This window comes from Carassius auratus, unplaced genomic scaffold (genome assembly GCF_003368295.1).
Source record: "Carassius auratus strain Wakin unplaced genomic scaffold, ASM336829v1 scaf_tig00214405, whole genome shotgun sequence".
In the NCBI taxonomy this organism is placed as follows: domain Eukaryota; kingdom Metazoa; phylum Chordata; class Actinopteri; order Cypriniformes; family Cyprinidae; genus Carassius; species Carassius auratus.
Genome location: NW_020527645.1, coordinates 140,481 through 161,125, shown reverse-complemented (window position 1 = coordinate 161,125; position 20,645 = coordinate 140,481). Strand labels below are relative to the sequence as shown.

At 38.5% G+C, this 20,645-nt stretch overlaps 1 protein-coding gene and 1 non-coding gene across 4 annotated transcripts in view; both read left to right on the top strand.

Annotated features, from left to right (window-relative positions):
• The window catches only part of plxdc1 (plexin domain containing 1), a 293,884-nt gene that overhangs the window by 254,238 nt on the left and 19,001 nt on the right, over window positions 1-20,645 (top strand). The window lies entirely within an intron of this gene.
• On the top strand, window positions 4,656-4,727 carry trnad-guc (transfer RNA aspartic acid (anticodon GUC)). Its single transcript has one exon. It is a non-coding gene; the product is annotated as a tRNA-Asp (tRNA).

The window sequence follows — 20,645 nt, the reverse complement described above, 5'->3', positions numbered from 1 at the left end:
TATGACGACAAACTGCAGTCAGGTTGAGACCCCGATGAGGATGACGAGCATGCACATGAGCTTCCCTGAGACATTCTTTAGTTATGCAAACAGATTGTTGCAGCAGTTGTCCGGGTGGCTTGTGTTAGACGATATTGGAGATGACGATGCTGGACATGGAGATCCTGGGCTGGTGTGGTTACTGCAGTTGTGAGGTCGGTTGGATGTAGTGCCAAATTCTCTGAAATGCCTTTGGAGATGGCTTATTGTAGAGAAATTAACATTCAATTTACAGGCAACAGCTCAGGTGGACATTCCTGCAGTCCGCATGCCAATTGCACGCTCCTTCAAAACATGCGACATCTGTGGATTTGTGCTGTGTGATAAAAGTGCTCATTTTAGATTGGCATTTTATTGTGGCCAGCCTAAGGCATACTTGTGCAATAATCATGCTGTCTAATCACCATCTTGATACTGTGAGGTGGATGGATTATTTAGGCAAAGGAGAAGTGCACAGATTCAGACATATTTGTGAACAATATTTGACAGAAATATGCCTTTCGTGTACATGGAAAAAGTCTTACATTTGTATTATTTAAATTATGAATCCCCATGAGAAACATTCTAAACTAATGCAACACAGAAATTGCTATGTTAAGGCATGACCATTGGACAAAAAAATGTTCACTGGGGACAGCAGGGTCAGAAAAAAAACAGGTGGAGAAGAAAAGATACACGTTAGAATTGCAAAATAATTCAGAATTAATGTGAACATTATTTTTTTGTCAATGCTGCAAGACAGGCTTTTCAGGATAGGAGATGGAATAAAAATTAACTTCTAAAACATATAGATATAAATTACTAAACTGCAACAATGTTTTATTAAAAGAAAAGCAGCAAGAATCTTTAATCTTTCTACCGATGCACAGTTTGTCCTGATCAAGTAAGAGTGTGATGTTTTAATGTGCTGTTAAATTGAAACAACAATAATCTGGGGGGCTGTCGGTGATCTTTGACTGCAATGGGGTAAAGCAATGGACTAATATTCGTTTGTAAGTTTTTTTCTTTCTTTTTGGTGCATCTACATCTGTAAAACACTTTTCTGTGCCATTCTTTGAACATAAGGACATTCTGTGGAGACCAGAGGTTAAAATATCCCCTTAAAGGAATTTAATTCTGGTTCTTTTCTTCTAGGTGGGGGAAAGTCCATCCAAAGAGTTTGTGATCATGATTACTATCATGGATTTACATGTGATGGTCATGCTGTGCATCTCTTTGACCATCAATCTTGATTACTTGCCCCAAATTTAACAATCTCTTTTCCAGATCAGAATTGTCAATAATTGTTCTTTTGTTCTAATTTTGAAAGCTGTTCAAGCTACTAGTTAGTGGACTTGCTTCAGACTTGTGGTGCTAGGATTTGATTAATAACATCCTGAGTCTTGAGCCTTTCTGTGGAATTTGGCTCCTCATGTTTCAGCCAAGCTCCCAATCAATCTTTAATTTGTCTGGTTCGCTCTGAAACCCTAAAGTTCATAATTTCCCCTTACTCTTAGGAATATGATGCGGTGATCAAAGTTTTTCCCCTTCTAGGGAATTCACGTTGCATCCTCGAGCAGACACTATGGGACTGCCGCCAGCATGACCAGTGTCTGAAGCATATATGAAACAACTCCAATCCTATTGGCCACAGTAGCCCGTGATATCACAGGCAGGTTCCCCAGAAGTATACAAGGGTGCCTTCAAAAAAGGTTACCATCTGTTTCTGTTTTTAGGAGCCGTTTGTTTGACAGTGTGTGTGAAGGCGTTATGGAGAAACCAAGGCAAATGAGCATTTTAGAAAGTGTGGGTTGGGGCTATATTTAGCTCGGCTGTGTCACTATAATATCCACACCGAGCCAGACTCTCCACACACAATAATATGCATATATATACAGTACAGACCAAAAGTTTGTACACACCTTCTCATTCAAAGTGTTTTCTTTATCTTCATGTCTATGAAAATTGTAGATTCACACTGAAGGAATCAAAACTGTGAATTAACACATGTGGAATTATGTACATAACAAAAAAGTGTGAAACAACTGAAAATATGTCATATTCTAGGTTCTTCAAAGTAGCCACCTTTTGATTACTTTGATTACTGCTTTGCACACTCTTGGCATTCTCTTGATGAGCTTCAAGAGGTAGTCACCTGAAATGGTCTTCCAACAGTCTTGAAGGAGTTCCCAGAGATGCTTAGCACTTGTTGGCCCTTTTGCCTTCACTCTGCGGTCCAGCTCACCCCAAACCATCTTGATTGCGTTCATGTCCGGTGACTGTGCAGGCCAGGTCATCTGGTGCAGCACCCCATCACTCTCCTTCTTGGTCAAATAACCCTTACACAGCCTGGAGGTGTGTTTGGGGTCATTGTACTGTTGAAAAATAAAAGATGGTCCAACTAAAAGCAAACCGGATGGAATAGCATGCCACTGCAAGATGTTGTGGTAGCCATGCTGGTTCAGTATGCCTTCAATTTTGAATAAATCCCCAACAGTGTCACCAGCAAAGCACCCCCACACCATCACACCTCCTCCTCCATGCTTCACGGTGGGAACCAGGTATGAGAGTCCATCCGTTCACCTTTTCTGCGTCGCACAAAGACACGGTGGTTGGAACCAAAGATCTCAAATTTGGACTCATCAGACCAAAGCACAGATTTCCACTGGTCTAATGTCCATTCCTTGTGTTCTTTAGCCCAAACAAGTCTCTTCTGCTTGTTGCCTTTCTTTAGCAGTGGTTTCCTAGCAGATATTCTACCATGAAGGCCTGATTCACACAGTCTCCTCTTAACAGTTGTTCTAGAGATGTGTCTGCTGCTAGTACTCCGTGTGCCATTGACCTGGTCTCTAATCTGAGCTGCTGTTAACCTACGATTTCTGACGCTGGTGACTCGGATTAATTTATCCTCCGCTGCAGAGGTGACTCTTGGTCTTCCTTTCCTGGGGTGGTCCCCATGTGAGCCAGTTTCTTTGTAGCGCTTGATGGTTTTTGTGACTGCACTTTGGGACAATTTCAAAGTTTTCCCAATTTTTTGGACTGACTGACCTTCATTTCTTAAAGTAATGATGGCCACTCGTTTTCCTGTACTTAGCTGCTTTTTTCTTGCCATAATACAAATACTAACAGTCTATTCAGTAGGACTATCAGCTGTGTATCCACCTGTCTTCTGCACAACACAACTGATGGTCCCAACCCCATTTATAAGGCAAGAAATCACACTTATTAAACCTGACAGGGCACACCTGTGAAGTGAAAACCATTTCAGGTGACTACCTCTTGAAGCTCATCAAGATAATGCCAAAAGTGTGAAAAGCAGTAATCAAAGCAAAAGGTGGCTACTTTGAAGAACCTACAATATGTCATATTTTCAGTTGTTTCACACTTTTTTGTTATGCATATACTTCCACATGTGTTAATTCATAGTTTTGATGCCTTCAGTGTGACTACAATTTTCATAGTCATGAAAATAAAGAAAACTCTTTGAATGAGAAGGTGTGTCCAAACTTTTGGTCTGTACTGTATATATATATATATATATATATATATATATATATATATATATATATATATATATATATATTAGGGGTGTAACGGTTCACAAAATTCACGGTTCGGTTCGATACGATACACTGATGTCACGGTTCGGTTCGGTTCGGTTCGATACGTTTTAGATACAGCAAAATGTAAAAACATCTCAACTTTTCAGAATGCCGCAAGCGCACCGCGGGTCATGTGACAAGAACTAACCAATCAGCTTCATCCTTTCCCGTAACAACGTTGAGAGCTCAGCCAAGATGAAGGATCAGCTGATCATAGTTGTATATGGATTGCAATTTTGAAATAAATTTAGTAGCAGAGCTACTGCAAGCGATTTTTAGAGCTGCAAATCCATTTATCCTTCGCTGAAATTTCCGCGTCTCATGGAGAGAGCACGTCATTGTTGCTTAGCAAAGACAGACGCCTCATGAGCGCTTCTGCCCGAGCGCTTTGGAAAGGAGGAGAAAGACGCGCTTAGCGTTTTCCATGCGTTTTTAGGCACGATATGTGAACGGCCCCTAAGGCGCTCGCTCACTCAGCACGCGCTGAAGGCTCGTTGCAAAATGTCGAATGCCTTTAACAGACCAGAAATATAAGATCCTAAAATAACCAACAGGTCTGGTGTTTGGGTTGGATTCCCTGTAAGCTATAGTTTCTAAATGCTGCAGGGATAGTTTGCTGCGTGCATGTTTCTCCTTTTTTTCGTCTTTTCCCAGATAGTACTGACGCATATATCCCAGATTTTCCCGCTGGTGTTTTTTTTTTTTTTTTTTTTTTTATTCCCGCTGGTGTACCCTGTCATGTTGCAGATGCGACATACCGTTGTTTTTTTATCCACCACTCTCTTGCCATCACCATTATAGCTTAAAGGGAATCCAAAGTGCACCCAAACACCAGACCTGTTGGTTATTGGAGGATCTTCTCATTTCTAGTCTGTTAAACGCATTGGCTATTTTGCAACGAGCCTTCAGCGCGTACTGAGTGAGCGAGCGCCTGCTGAGTAGCCTAACATAAACGTATAAGATGGTGTTTTTTTCTTCTTCGGGAGTGTCAGGGGCGTTGCCTGTTACGTTGTTTGGGTTATTGGGCTACCTTGCTCCTCGTTAGTATTGTGGACAGTATCTCCGCCTGTCACGCGGAAGACCGGGGTTCGATTCCCCGACGGGGAGAGCTGGTTCTTTAAGGGAAGTCGTGGCCTAATGGTTAGAGCGTCGGACTCCCAATCGAAGGGTTGTGAGTTCTAGTCTCGGGCCGGAAGGAATTGTGGGTGGCGGTAGTGCATGAACAGCTTTCTCTCCACCTTCAATACCACGACTTAGGTGCCCTTGAGCAAGGTATCGAACCCCCAACTGCTCCCCGGGCGCCGCAGCATAAATGGCTGCCCACTGCTCCGGTTGTGTGCTCACAGTGTGTGTGTGTGTGTGTGTTCACTGCTCTGTGTGTGGGCATTTCGGATGGGTTAAATGCAGAGCACAAATTCTGAGTATGGGTCACCATACTTGGCTGAATGTCACTTTCACTTTTCACTTGTTGAACGCATATCATTATATTTCTCTCTCTCTCTTTTTTTTTTTTTTTCAAATATAATTAATTACTCCAACGAACCATACATAATGCGTACCGCGTACCGAACCGAAAGCGTCGTACCGAACGGTTCAATACGAATACGCGTATCGTTACACCCCTAATATATATATATATATTCTCTGTGTAGAGAAGCTTGTGAGCTTTCTCTCTAAGGGTGTTTTAGTGACCAAGATTGATTTGGGGATGTCCCCTGAGACAGCTGTTTTGCCTCACTCAGTTTTCTGCTGCCAATGATGTTGCATCTGTAGTTAGATTGGTCTTCTGGGCTCCTTAGACATATCCGCTTAGGCATTGGTCTATGAGTTCAGGAAGGCATGGGACCATGGTAGTCACCATCATTTAAGAGGTTCATTCTTAACCTGTTTATGTCTTCCTTGCCTATAACAGGTCTGGCCATCATGATCTGAGGATCATACACATTGTTAGTGAGCCATCATGTTTGCTTTCAGAAGTCAAGTGCAGAAGATGATATCTTGCTTGATATCTCTGAATCCTGCATATTAAGTTTGGGCTGAGTAGGGTGTTTCCCCACCTCAGAGTTTAAAGTGCACAGTAGGGGTTGCACGACTACTGATTTCTACTAGTCGATTTTTTTATTTAAAAAAAACTTGAGTTACTCAACTACTTGTGGTTCAAGCTTCTGTAAATGAAAATACATTAAATTGTTTTTTGTTTTTTTTTGTTTTTTTTCAATAAACGCTTATTAATTCATAGCCATATGCAACAATTACATATGTAAATTGTCAACTTTATAATTATGACATTACATATTTAAATTTTCATGTAACAGCCAGTATTTTATCTGTATTTGTGTCTGTAACAATCATAACATTTTTCATATCTGCATTCAAATACAGTGTTAATAAGACCATTATGGCTATAGTTTTTTCATAGATATCACTGAACAAGTATGTTGGGTTAAACTAAGATGATTATTAATTTCTAAACTAACATTTATCATGCAAGCAGAGAGATGTCATGACAAACGTTTAGTGATCATTTGCACACAACTGAATCCATTCAAAGCACACATTTTCATTACGCAGAACACTTTAAGCAAGTCTTGAACTTCACTAACGAAATGTGTGTGTCCCGCGCAAACCAGCAAAAGGTAAAGATGCAAACACATAGGACAAGTAGAAAATGTATCTGTATCGAAGATGATTATTAGCCTACTAGAACTGACGTGCAGAGCGGCTGTTTGATTGGTGAGCGCTGTGCTTAATCCATTAATTTGTATTATCGTAGCCTAAGCTTTAAATCATTGCATTTTATACATATACAAATAATAGAATGTCTATGATGTATTATTATAGGTGATATTACTCTTGCAAAGCTCTGATTTCTGAGAGATGCACGGAGAGACATCAGCAATGCTGTGTTTGATTCTCGGTCCCTTCATTCATAAAGTTTACATTCATTCACTTCACACTCGTGACATTAGAGGTCTGTTGTATAATATTGTGCTGATTCCCTGACTCAACTGTTATCTAGCAAACTCCAGACTGTGCCAGCTTCAGCCTTCATTATCACAGTATTCAGACAGAATTATTCTGAATTTATTTGTCTGTTATTCATTTTTGAAACCATTATCCATAGAATAAGGAATTCAGCTTCAGGCACACCCCTAATTATTACATTACATATTTTAATTTTACATGCAACATAGATAAGGTCATAGAAAGTAACAGCTACACGCAATTTTGTAATCCTAAAATTCATGTCGTACTTGCAAACTCTTTGTACGCATTATGGTTAATGCATGCTCGAGTAGTCGATTGTTTCCGATAGCGCCGACTAGTGGTCGAAGTAGTCGATCACTCGACTACTCGACTAGTCTATGCAAGCCCTAGTGCACAGCCCCTGCTCAGAGTGTAGATGTTTGTGGATAGTTATGATCCAGTTCAAACTTACTTTGCTCTGGAATATTGGAAACTTTTCTGGGGACGTCCTAGGCTTTTTCATGCTCATGGCCTCCACCCCAATGGAATTCTTGTTGGACAACATCTCCAGGATGCTACACTCCATATGACTACTAAATAGGGGTGTACAGCAGACCCAGTATTTGTATCTGCATCTGTAAAAATCACAAAATTATTTGTAATTTTTCATATGGTCTTGCATTTACATTTACTTAATAAACTCTTTTGAGGTCAAAGCAAAGCGTCACCCGAACCACTCATCATTTTAACCCTTTGGAGTCGATTCACCCGTATATGTGTAATGAGGCATTTTCTCCTGATAACCCCGACAGGAAGATCACTGCGGGTGATCTTCATTTAGAAACGCGTCATTAAAATGAACTGTAACTCAGTGAATACTCAACGAAGAGATATAAGAGATATATCTATGTAAAACTTGACATGTCTACTTTTAACCTGTTAAAATCCTGAGATTGCTAGAAATTCGATGCAAATAAGTGCTGATGGCCACTTATACAGATGGTAATAACACAAATGTGCCATTAAGTAAATAATCCACTCTTTCTATTCATATAGATGCGTTCACTTTGATAGCCATGATCATGCAGTAATAGCGAGCTGATTTGGGCTTATTTGCACTCAAACAGATGGTAATCATGCAGATAAGTTCACATTCAATATAAAAAACACTCTCACATATATAAAAACTGTTGAAAAATAAAACAAACAAAGAAAAAGGCGATCGCTATAAGTTCCGCCTCCATCAGCTGACAGGTGCCTCACAAGCCACCAGGAGAGAGCACCAAAATTCAAATACACTATCTTTTGCCTATCATTAATTCATTCTCTTCTTCCGGTAGATCATCTCATTCTGTTTGTGACACTGTGCACTGCAAAACCAAGACACAGTTTCTGACCATGAGATATTCCATAACGGACGCAAACAGTTCTGTCGTTCAGTGGACCCTTACGTTTCATTTAATCAATTCATAAACACTGACACGTGCAAGTTGAGGGGCATTCAGGACGCCGGCATCGGGGTGCAGGCTAAGAGGTTAAACTAAACAAGTGCTACCGAAAAAAAATATTCAATCAGGACCACTTCCGTCAAGTATATTTTATGACAATTATATTGCATACAGTTAATGTTGGTGGTATGGTTATGTTCTGGGCAACACTCCACATGCATGTCCATGCAGCCATGCTTGCTCAGATCAGCAAGACAAACCCCCCCCCGGGGTAAAGAACTGAACCATTGTAAGCATACATAATTACGATTCACAGTTGTAAACAAGTGTGATAGAGACTGCTTCCACTGAAGAGACCGTAAAGAAAGAACAAAGTTAGATCGGATTACAGCTTCAGTTGGTGGAGCTGGGGTTGGAGGAGGGAGTTAATTGCAAGCAGCGATGTGATGGAAGAGACACTGAAGAATGGGAAATTTTAATAGACCGCATGTGATAGGTGTTAAGACTGGATTGGTACACGTCAGGAACAGCTGACTGTCGGCTGATGCTCAATTTCAATCAGGACCACTTTATTTTACAGTCCTGTTCCTCATGTATATACTATGTACTTATAGTAATTACAATAACTATGTAATAACTAGGTACTAACCCTGAACCTACCCCTAAACCTAACCCTACCCCATGTAGTTACCTTGTATTACCAGAACTTTCTTAGGTAAATACACTGTAAGCACACTATAAGTACATGTTAGTACACGTACTGTAAAATAAAGTGCAACCAATATATTTTATTACAATTATATTGCATAGTTTGTTTTGTTACCATCTGTATAAGTGGCCATCAGCACTTATTTGCATCGTAATTCATTGTAAATGCTGCATTTCTGGCAAACAAAGTTTTTTTTTTCTTTTTTTCTTGTTATTCTTATTTTTCTTACTCAAATATTCTTATTGTATTTTTCTAGTTCAATTCAATTCAATTCAAGTTTATTTGTATAGCGCTTTTTACAAAATAAATCGTTACAAAGCAACTTTACAGAAAATTATGTTTCTACAATATTTAGTAGTAGCTAGTAGTTTGTGCACATTTGACAGGATTTTAGAAAAAATAATAATAATAATACAAGACGTAGTCAGCTAGACGATGAACTATCAATATTATTAAGTTATTATATGATTCAGTCACACATTTAGCAATAATTGTTAGTTATGTTTGTTGATTCAAGGTTAGCATCATCTGGGGTCCTCTGAGCGTCAGCATCATCTCTTCTCAGGTGTTCTGGATCCAGACTGGAGCTTGTTTAAATCCTAGTTACCACGGGATGTAATTCCCGTGGCGAAACATAGAAACAAAATACAGACATCATTAGCATAGCTGCTGATCAACAAAGTAAAATTAGTTTAACCCAAGCTAATGAATAAAAATGCAACTTTGAACAGATGCAACTACACTCACAATTAAAAAGATACATTATTCGAATGCTTGGCGAAAGAGATGTGTTTTTAATCTAGATTTAAACAGAGAGAGGGTGTCTGAACCCCGAACATTATCAGGAAGGCTATTCCAGAGTTTGGGAGCCAAATGTGAGAAAGCTCTACCTCCTTTAGTGGACTTTGCTATCCTAGGAACGACCAAAAGTCCAGCGTTTTGTGACCTTAGGGTGCGTGATGGGTTGTAACGTGGTAGAAGACTAGTTAGGTACGCTGGAGCTAAACCATTTAGGGCCTTATAGGTAAGTAATGATAATTTGTAACTGATACGGAACTTAATAGGTAGCCAGTGCAGAGACTGTAAAATTGGGGTAATATGATCATATTTTCTTGACCTCATAAGGACTCTAGCTGCTGCATTTTGGACGACCTGTAGCTTGTTTATTGAAGAAGCAGGACAACCACCTAGAAGTGCATTACAATAGTCCAGTCTAGAGGTCATGAATGCATGAACTAGCTTTTCTGCATCAGAAACAGATAACATGTTTCGTAGCTTGGCAATGTTTCTAAGATGGAATAATGCAGTTTTTGTAACATTGGAAATATGATTTTCAAAAGACAAATTGCTGTCTAATATAACACCCAGATTTCTGACTGTAGAGGAAGTAACAGTACATCCGTCTAGTTGCAGATTGTAATCTACAAGATTCTGTGTAGTGTTTTTTGGTCCAATAATTAGTATCTCTGTCTTATCCGAATTTAATTGGAGAAAATTGTGTGTCATCCAATCTTTTACATTTTTAACACACTCTGTTAGCTTAGATAATTGGGAAGTTTCATCTGGTCTCGTTGAGATATATAGCTGAGTATCATCAGCATAACAGTGGAAGCTAATTCCGTATTTTCTAATAATATTACCAAGGGGCAACATATATATTGAAAATAGAAGGGGACCTAGGACGGATCCTTGTGGCACTCCATATTTTACTGATGATAAATGAGATGACTCCCCATTTAAGTAAACAAAATGGTAGCGATCGGACAGGTAGGATCTAAACCATCTTAGAGCCTGCCCTTGAATACCAGTATAGTTTTGTAATCGATCTATGAGTATGTCATGATCTATGGTGTCGAACGCAGCACTAAGATCAAGTAAGACTAGAAATGAGATGCAGCCTTGGTCTGACACAAGAAGCAGGTCATTTGTAATTTTAACAAGTGCAGTTTCTGTGCTATGGTGGGGCCTAAAACCTGACTGAAATTCTTCATACATATCATTTTAATGCAGGAAGGTGCTCAATTGAGCAGACACAACTTTCTCTAAAATTTTAGACATAAATGGAAGATTTGAAATAGGCCTATAATTTGCCAGTACACTAGGATCTAGTATTGGTTTCTTAATAAGAGGCTTGATAACCGCCAGCTTGAATGGTTTTGGGACGTGTCCTAAAGTTAACGACGAGTTTATGATATTGAGAAGCGTTTCTTCTGCTACAGGTAACAGCTCTTTCAGTAATTTTGAGGGTACAGGATCTAATAAACATGTTGTTGGTTTAGATACAGTGATAAGTTTATTTAGCTCTTCCTGTCCTATGGTTGTAAAGCGCTGCAGTTTATCTTTGGGTGCGATGGATGAAACTGAAGTGTTAGACGCTGTAGAATCTACATTCGCTATTGTATTTCTAATGTTATCTTATCAGTGAAGAAATTCATAAAGTCATTACTATTTAACGTTGGTGGAATATTTGAGTCAGGTGGCATCTGGTAATTTGTTAACTTAGCCACTGTGCTTAATAAAAACCTAGGATTGTTTTGGTTATTTTCAATGAGTTTGTGTATATGCTCTGCCCTAGCAGTTTTTAGAGCCTGTCTATAGCTGGACATACTGTTTTTCCATGCAATTCTAAAAACTTCTAAGTTAGTTTTTCTCCATTTGCGTTCAAGACTACTTGAGAGAGTGAGTATTACTGTTATACCATGGTACAGTACGTTTTTCTCTAACTTTTTTCAATTTGATTGGGGCAACAGCTTCTAATGTATTAGAGAAAATAGTGCCCATGTTGTCAGTAATTTCGTCTAATTCGTGTGTATTTTTGGGTACAATTAGCAGTTGAGATAGATCAGGCAGGTTATTTGCGAATCTTTCTTTGGTGGCTGGAACAATAGTTCTGCCCAGACGGTAACGCTGCGACATATAGTTAATATCAGTTATACGCAGCATGCACGATACAAGGAAATGGTCTGTAATATCATCACTTTGAGGTACAATATCTATAGCAGTAAGATCGATGCCATGCGATATAATTAAATCTAGTGTATGATTAAAACGATGAGTGGGCCCGGTGACATTTTGCTTGACTCCAAAGGAGTTTATTAGGTCAGTAAACGCAAGTCCTAATGTATCATTTGCATTATCAACGTGAATATTAAAATCTCCCATGATTAGCGCCTTATCAACTGTAACTAGAAGGTATGAGAGGAAATCTGCAAATTCTTTCAGGAATTCTGTATACGGCCCTGGTGGTCTATACACAGTAGCCAGAGCAAGAGATCCATTAGATTTCTTTTGCATGTCTGACAGAGTAACATTTAGCAGAAGTATTTCAAAAGAGTTAAACCTGTATCCTGTTTTCTGGGTAACATTGAGAATATCACTATATATTGTTGCAACACCCCCGCCACGACCAGTCTGACGGGGCTCATGCTTATAACAGTAGTTTGGTGGAGTAGACTCATTTAGACCAAAATAATCATTTGGTTTTAGCCAGGTTTCAGTCAAGCAGAGTAAATCAAAACTATTATCTGTGATCATTTCATTTACAATAACTGCTTTTGGTGCGAGTGATCTAATATTTATGAGCCCAAACTTTAAAAATTGTTTTTGTTCATTTACTTTACATTTTTCTGGTTTAATTACGATAAGATTTTTTCTAGATCCTACATTATATTTATATTTTGACCTCACTATTCGGGGAACAGACACAGTCTTAATAGGTTTTACAGCGCAAGTACCTTTAGCATTTAAGCAGTTAGAACAAAACTCATCATAATGGTTATTTGAGAATTGTCTTACTAGTCACATGGAGCGAAGTGGCCTGGAGATGTTGTCAGAGAGAAGCTCCGCTCCAATTCTGCTGGGGTGTAATCCATCAGCGCGAAACAGTCTAGGACGCTCCCAGAAAAGATTCCAGTTATTAACAAATAGCAGTTTCTGTTCTTTACACCATGACAACAACCATTCATTTAAAGCAAAAAGTCTACTGAACCTTTCGTGTCCTCGTCGATACGTGGGCAGTGGTCCTGACACGACGATCGTCGCCGCGGGCGTCGTGCTGCGAACCGTCTCGATCAGGCTCCTGAAGTCCCTCTTCAGCGTCTCCGTCTGCCGCATTTTTCTAGTGCTCAAATAAATCACTTATATGATGTCTAAGTCTCTGTCTAGTGTTTTATAATGGAAAAAAACTATGCAGTGGTATGTTTAATGACTTAATAGTTTGTAGAACCCTTCAATACTATTGGTAATATATATATATATATATATATATATATATATATATATATATATATACTTGGGGGTGTAGACAGTCTCATAAAAATATTTGCTTATTCCGATTTGAAATAGAAACTCATGAGACATGTGACTTTCAACCCATTACTTTTCTAGATTGGTCCAGGTATCATTTAATGTATTTTCATATCAAATTAAAAAATATTTAAGTGTGGTAAAAAAAAAAAAAAAAATCAAGGCACTTCAGTGTCTATAACTTTTAATATTTCTTTGAGCATTATCAAATCTGGTTGATAAAAAGTAAAGCCCAAAGGGTATTCTTTCCAAAGACACAAAAATTATGTTTGTAACACACTGAAGTAGGAAACTGTTACAATTATAAGTTTCGTAGAGCACTTTCAGCTGTGAGTCCCATAATGGGGGGTGCTGGCTAACAGGTTGGGAGGGGGGGCATACCCCCTAGCAGCAGCATCAGTGTGATACGATGGCAGTTTGTATATTATCCAATAGTGTCTAACATGTAGAAAAATCACATCTAGTGTCCATTGTTTAACGAAACGGTGAGAAGTACAGAATTGTAAGATTAATAAAGGGAATTAAGATCAATATAACTCAAAGGGGATTGAATTACAGTGATTAAGAACCAAATTAGTATGCAAATTATTCCAAATTAATATTTAACACTTTATCAACTATTCGTCCACCGATAAATTGAGATTAGGGTATTTTATCAATTCTGGACAAAATATTATCCCGTGGCCTATGTTAATAATATCATAAAATTATGATAACTGATTATGAGCAAGGTAACAGAATCGACAGTTTAAGGCAGTAACTTGTAAGCACACAGCACAAGACACTGGTATGTAAAATCAAACAAGGCTTTATTGAACTACTCTAATACACACAAACTAAACTAACGAAAACACACACACATTCATTCAAACAGTAACAGAGAAAAGTGATGTTATTAATGTAAGGAGAATGGAGTCCAAAGTGTCTAGCGTTAGACACTATTTCTTGACCGCAACCTGAGAGAATCAATCTACTAGCACTTTAATCTTAGTTCATTTTCTTCATAAAATTTGCACCAGTTTCAGCCAGAATTAGGAGATATTGTGTACTTGCATTTGGATGCACCTGTGGGCACATTGCTGGAGACGGAATCTCTGGCGCTGATTAGCTGGCAGTCGATCGATAATGCATCTGAGGGACAACACTCATGGTGAGTGGTTGGTTGGCTTTGCCGTGTGGTGCTTCGTTCGCGAGACTTCCTGGATTGCAGGTTGCTATGCAACTGAGTTTTCTCTAAGTCTGGAGTGACTCTTTCTTTGACAAAATTCAGCGAAGGATCTTACGGAAGAGTTGATGAGTTTTGAGTGAGCTCTTGGTGGTTTGAAGAGTACACGCTGGATAATGGAAAGGTCAGCAAAAAACGAGACAAGAGAGCAAGTCACTGCAAGCAGGGCAAAAAGCTAGGCAAAAAGCAACGCATAGCTGCTTGTCATTGTGTTATAAGCATGTCCATCTGACCCGTTCTTCTTAGTGTGACAGCTTATCAGATAATGTGTTGGGCGGAACCTACGCCCTGTTCTCCGGTTCTTGCATGTAATTAGCGTAATGTCCACATGATCGCATGTGTCCAAACTCCTGAAAGTTTAATTTAAATGCTTTAATAAGCATACTTAATAGTTCAAATATGGTGCATCCTAAACACATCTACTTTATTTCAAAATTCGAGAAATAATTTACCCATCGAGTAGGTACCAAAATACATATACTTCCCATAGTTGAGGTGGAAGTAAATAAGGATTTAGCCGTGATAAGTGTTTAACACACAAAATTAACTTGAGTAATATAAAGCATGCATAATACAGAGAATACACATGTATGAGGCAACTTCTGGTGATTAGTTCCTATAACTGAGGTAGAAAACCCTACGAATTGGCTGTAATGAAAGTTAAACACACAGAAATAATTCCACAGGTTATATAAAACATACATGATACTGAATCATTTCAGCTTATTGGAAGCAATTTTGAGACCATTGTTTGTATTAAACCAAAAGTGGTTTAAACCATTTCAGTCTATTGATTTTGGGAGACAAAGTCTCTGGAATTTACAGCTGCAGAAAAGTGTTCCCTGGTTTAAGGTTTTTGTGATCCTGGGCCAAAGGAATGCTTTAGCATCCTTCCTCTTCTGAAAAGGCTGGGGATTTATGCATTGCGGTCACCACAGGGTTTCTTGGCCATTTGGTCAACAAAGAGAAATCTTTTCCTGCTGTCCTGGCATCGCTTTTGAATATTGTGGGCCTATGGCACGACAGGTTAACAATTATGATGATGATGGTGGCTTTCTTGATTACCCTAGTTTTAGTAGTGCACCGCATGGGTAGAGGCGTAATCTCAATCAAATTGGTTGAGTTCTATCCTCCTTGATGCCTTGTTTCGATCCCTCCTAGACCGTTAGTCAGATTTTCACCAAATTTGACGTGGATCATCTTCAGACCATGCTGGCAAAGTGTTGTGGATTTCGTGTCGATATACGAAACGGTTCTCATTTAGCGCATCAACAAATCTGCTGGAAGGCTGGCAAAATGCATTTTAGGCTGTATCTCTGCAAAGCTTTGACATATTTGCACCAAACTTTGTATGTGTCATCGTTACCTCACACTGACCATTCCACACTAATTTGGTAACAGTGCCACCTATTGGTCACACGTGATAAGCCAATAAATCCTATTACTAGTTGTTGTGTTTATTGTTTTCAAGCCATTTTGCCTAAAATAATCTTAAAACGGTTTAAATTACTCATTCCTGTCGTTCGTCTGAAGCTTGCTTCTGTAGTGCTCGGCCCCGTTATTGCTGCTTGGAGCTATATTTAGGGGCCAAGCACCGAAGGTGTGTGGGCACCTATTGTGTCCGTTAGGTTTCTTATTATTATTAGGGGCCAAGCACCGAAGGTGCGAGGCACCTATTGAAATCGTTTGCGTTATTATTAGGGGCAAGCACCGAAGTCTCTAACTCTCTAGCGCCACCATTTGTCTAAACTTTCAATGTTTCTATGCTAATAACTTTTGAACTGTAAGCCAGAAAATGGAAATTATTTTTTCCTCTGAATCCTTGGCTTATGCCAAGTCGAATGAACCCAAAAATTCAAAATAATTACAAAAATCTTGGGCTCCATGCCCTGAAGGTACTCAAAAAGTTTGGTGGCAGCACCACCTTGTGGTCAAAAGTTATAATGAAATATCACAAAAATGCTAATAACTTTTGAATAAATCTGACTATTAAAATTAAAATAGACTAAATTATGTCAGTCATGCTGAGAACATTGATACCAATTATGCGACAATGGGCCATACTTCCTGTCCGCCATTTTGATTAATGTTCAAAACCTACTTTTTCTAACTTCTCCTAGACCGTTAGTCCGATTTTCACCAAATTTGATGTGGATCATCTTCAGACCATGTTGACAAAAAGTAATGGATTTCGTGTCGATATACGAAACGGTTCTTATTTAGCGCATCAAGGAAGGCTAGAGCGGAGCTCTCTCGCTGCAGCACTCAGTAGATGATGGGCGGGGAAATGTGAAATTTTGCATGTCATAGTAGGACACTTCGTAGGTCCCAAAATCGAGCACGAGCACATGTAAACACTATATTGGATTAGAAAATGTCTCATGTAAACAGTCCACTGAATCTTTAAATCTGAATGAAAAAATAAAATATATGTAAACGTGGCTATTGAGATCACGTTCTTATAAGCCTATGTATAGAAACCATAGAGCGATAAATGCATGCTTTTGAAACACTCACACAGCTAATGTGACATCAACCTTAGAAATAAACACCAGTGACATTGAGATTTTGCCGCTAAATACAGCGAACCCTAGTTGAAACGCCTACACGAGAATGATTGTCTCGTATAACCCTGTTGTCATGGCCTTATCGGCGTGTCCTTAGAGGGATTGCATGCTCTAGCTGCGTATAGCTCCAGGTGTATTAGCACAGATGTATAAATGCTGCTGCAAATATGCTTAATATTCATTCCTGCAACCAATGCAAAACCATGTAAACCTCCAGGCAATATACAAAGTGATAAGAATTAAAAGAGCATTCACTTATCTTAGATGCCGATTTCAGATGTTCTGAAACAAACTGCAACAATTTGACTTGCAAGTAGCGATGCAGTCAGTTAATTGCAAGCACCGATGCGATGGAAGAGAGACTGAAGAATGGGAATTTAAATGGACCACATGTGATAGGTGTCAAGACTGGATTAGTACACATCAGGAACAGCTGAGTGTCGGCTGATGCAAGTGTGACTAACGTGGCCTGGCTGAACTAACGCAATGCTCAATTTCTGTGATAACGTAATCCATATGAAAACGCAATGTCTGTTTTTCACGTCTCCCTTCATTATATGTAATGTGACCACACCCACGTGCTGAATGCACTATTGAGATTATAATGGCAGCCATATCACCCTGGAGCCCAAGACCGGTTGCCCACTGAAGCTAAGCAGGGCTGAGCCTGGTCAGTACCTGGATGGGAGACCTCCTGAGAAAACTAGGTTGCTGCTGGAAGAGGTGCTAGTGAGGCCACCAGGGGGTGCTCACCCTGTGGTCTGTGTGGGTCCTAGCGCCCCAGTGTAGTGATGGGGACACTATACTGTCAACAAGCACCGTCCTTCGGATAAGACGTTAAACAGAGGCCCTGACTCTCTGTGGTCATTAAAAATCCCAGGATGTCTTTCGAAAAGAGTAGAGGTGTGACCTCAGCATCCTGGCTAAATTCGCCCATTGGCCTCCGACCATCATGGCCTCCTAACAATCCCCATATCCGCTGATTGGCTTCATCACTCTGTCTCCTCTCCACCAGTAAGCTGGTGTGTGGTGGGCGTTCTGGCGCAATATGGCTGCCGTCGCATCATCCAGGTGGATGCTGCACACTGGTGGGGGATGAGGAGATACCCCCTGTCTATGTAGAGCGCTTTGAGTGCTTAGAAAAGCGCTATATAAATGTAAGGAATTATTAATTATTATTATTATTATAATGTTTCACTGAAGTGCGCGCCTTGAATATGCCCATACAACAAAAAACAAAGCAGTGAGACTGTTCTTGTTTTTTTTTTTTTTTTTTACTGTTTGCATCGCGATGAGAGGAATAAGACATAATTCACCCCAAGAAGATGTGACGAGGATTACCCCAGGATTTGAGATTTGGATTTCCTCAGAATCTTGAATCTCCCTGTCCATGATACTAGAAAGGGTAGTATCCTCAATCAGATTCCTTCTTAGAGAAATATGGTATCTGTGAGGATTTCCAGTCAGGATTTAGACCGTATCATAGTACTGAGACTGCTCCCCTTAGAGTTACAAATGACCTGCTCTTATCATCTGATCGTGGTTGTATCTCTCTATTAGTTCTAAAGTCTAATATCACTGTAATCAGCACAAACTGGGCTATAATAATATGTGAAATGCATGTATGTACATGATTGTATTTTTGAGAAAAAAAAAAAATGTTTGTTTAGTGAAAAACTAAAAATGTAAAAAAATAATAAAAAAAAACACATAAAGAACTTTGGTTCCCATGACTTTTGAGGACTGGAGCTTGTAGCCTAGAATTTTTCTTTCTAAATTATGTGAATATCATCTTGTATACTCACTCACAGAAAACAATATATTGATTTAAATTTTCTAAGACATTTTTTGTTGGTAAAAGGCATATGCAAGTAGGCATCAACTATCATGAATATCATTGTGATTTACACCTGAGAAGACAAAGGCCTGCATAATGAGCTGCATAATGAGCCTCAGGTTTGTCACTGAGAGGGCAAGAATTACAAGAAAGAATGTGAGAACAAAATTAATCTATATAATTTTATGTTTGTAGTTTATTTAGAATATATTTAATTATCCCACAACATAATTTAATATCCACTTGGGGAGTAGTTAAACAGTTTATTAGGAACAATCAAAGCTGACTTTCAAACTAATATTTTTTGCATCATTACTCCAGTCACACAATCCTTCAGAAATCCTTTTAACAATCTTATTTTCTACAAAAACATGTATTATTATTATTATTATTATTATTATTATTATTATTATTATTATTATTATTATTATATTAATATTATTATAAATGTTAAAAAGAGCTGAGAATATTTTTCAGGTTTTTATGGGGGATAAAATGAAAGAAAAGCATTGTTTGTTACATTTGTTACAGTTATCTTTATTTTTTACATTTATATTATTTACATCAAGCTTTTGAATGGTATAGTATTGTATATTGTTATTGAAACTTCATAATATTTTACTTGATTATACATTTAGTCAGGAATTATAGTTTGGAAACCTTTGGAAAAAGTCTAATTAGTAAAATGTTTACACGTTATTTGAAAACTAGTACAAGTATATATATATATATATATATATATATATATATATATATATATATATATATATATATATATAAAAAAGACTTACTTTGCTGAATAAAGTGCTTCATAACTTTTTTTCTGAGGAAATCGAAATCTCAAATCCTCAACCACATAATATCTTTTTGGGATGAATTATGTGTTATTCATCTCATCGCGAAGCAAACAGTAAAATAAAAAACTTGAAGAACAGTCTGGCTACTTTTTTCTTCTGTGTGGGCGTATTCAAGCCGCGAGCTTCAGTTTGAATCTGAATAACGCGTTCTTCGCGGCCCGGTGAAACACACCAATTTGAAAAACAAATTAAATGCATAGTCGATATAAAAAACTGGATGACGAGTAAGTTCTTACTGCTAAATTCTAAAAAAAAAACAGATATGCTAATTATAGGACCTAAAAACTCTGCATGTAATAACCTAGAACACTGTCTAAGACATGATGGCTGCTCTGTCAATTCTTCGTCATCAGTTAGGAACCTAGGTGTGCTCATTTGAAAGCAATCTTTCCTTAGAAAGCCAAGTTTCTAGCACTTGTAAAACTGCATGTTTCCATCTAATATATATATATATATAATTATGGCCTATGCTCTCAATGTCAAATGCAGAAATTTTAAAGAGCCAGTAAGATGAAAATTCTAAGCTTCCTATCACTGGGGGTGAATTATGTCTTATAGAAAGCAGGACGTATGATCATATTAGCCCGGTCCTGTCAACACTGCACTGGCTCCCTATCAAACATTGTATAGATTTTAAAATATTGCTTATTACTTATAAAGCCCTGAGTGGTTTAGCACCTCAGTATTTGAATGAGCTCCTGCTACATTATAATCCTCCACGTCCGCTACGTTCTCAAAACTCAGGCAATTTGATAATACCTAGAATATCAAAATCAACTGCAGGCGGCGGATCCTTTTCCTATTTGGCGCCTAAACTCTGGAAAAACCTAGCTAACATTGTTTGGGAGGCAGACACACTCTTGCAGTTTAAATCTAGATTAAAGACTCATCTCTTTAACCTGGCTTACACATAACATACTAATATGCTTTTAATATCCAAATCCGTTACAGGATTTTCAGGCTGCATTAATTAGGTAAACCAGAACCGGGAACACTTCCCATAACACCTTATGTACTTGCTTTATCATTACAAGAATGACATCTTCGCTAATATTAGTCTGTTTCTCTCTTATTCATAAGTCACCGTAGCCACCAGATTCAGTCTGTATC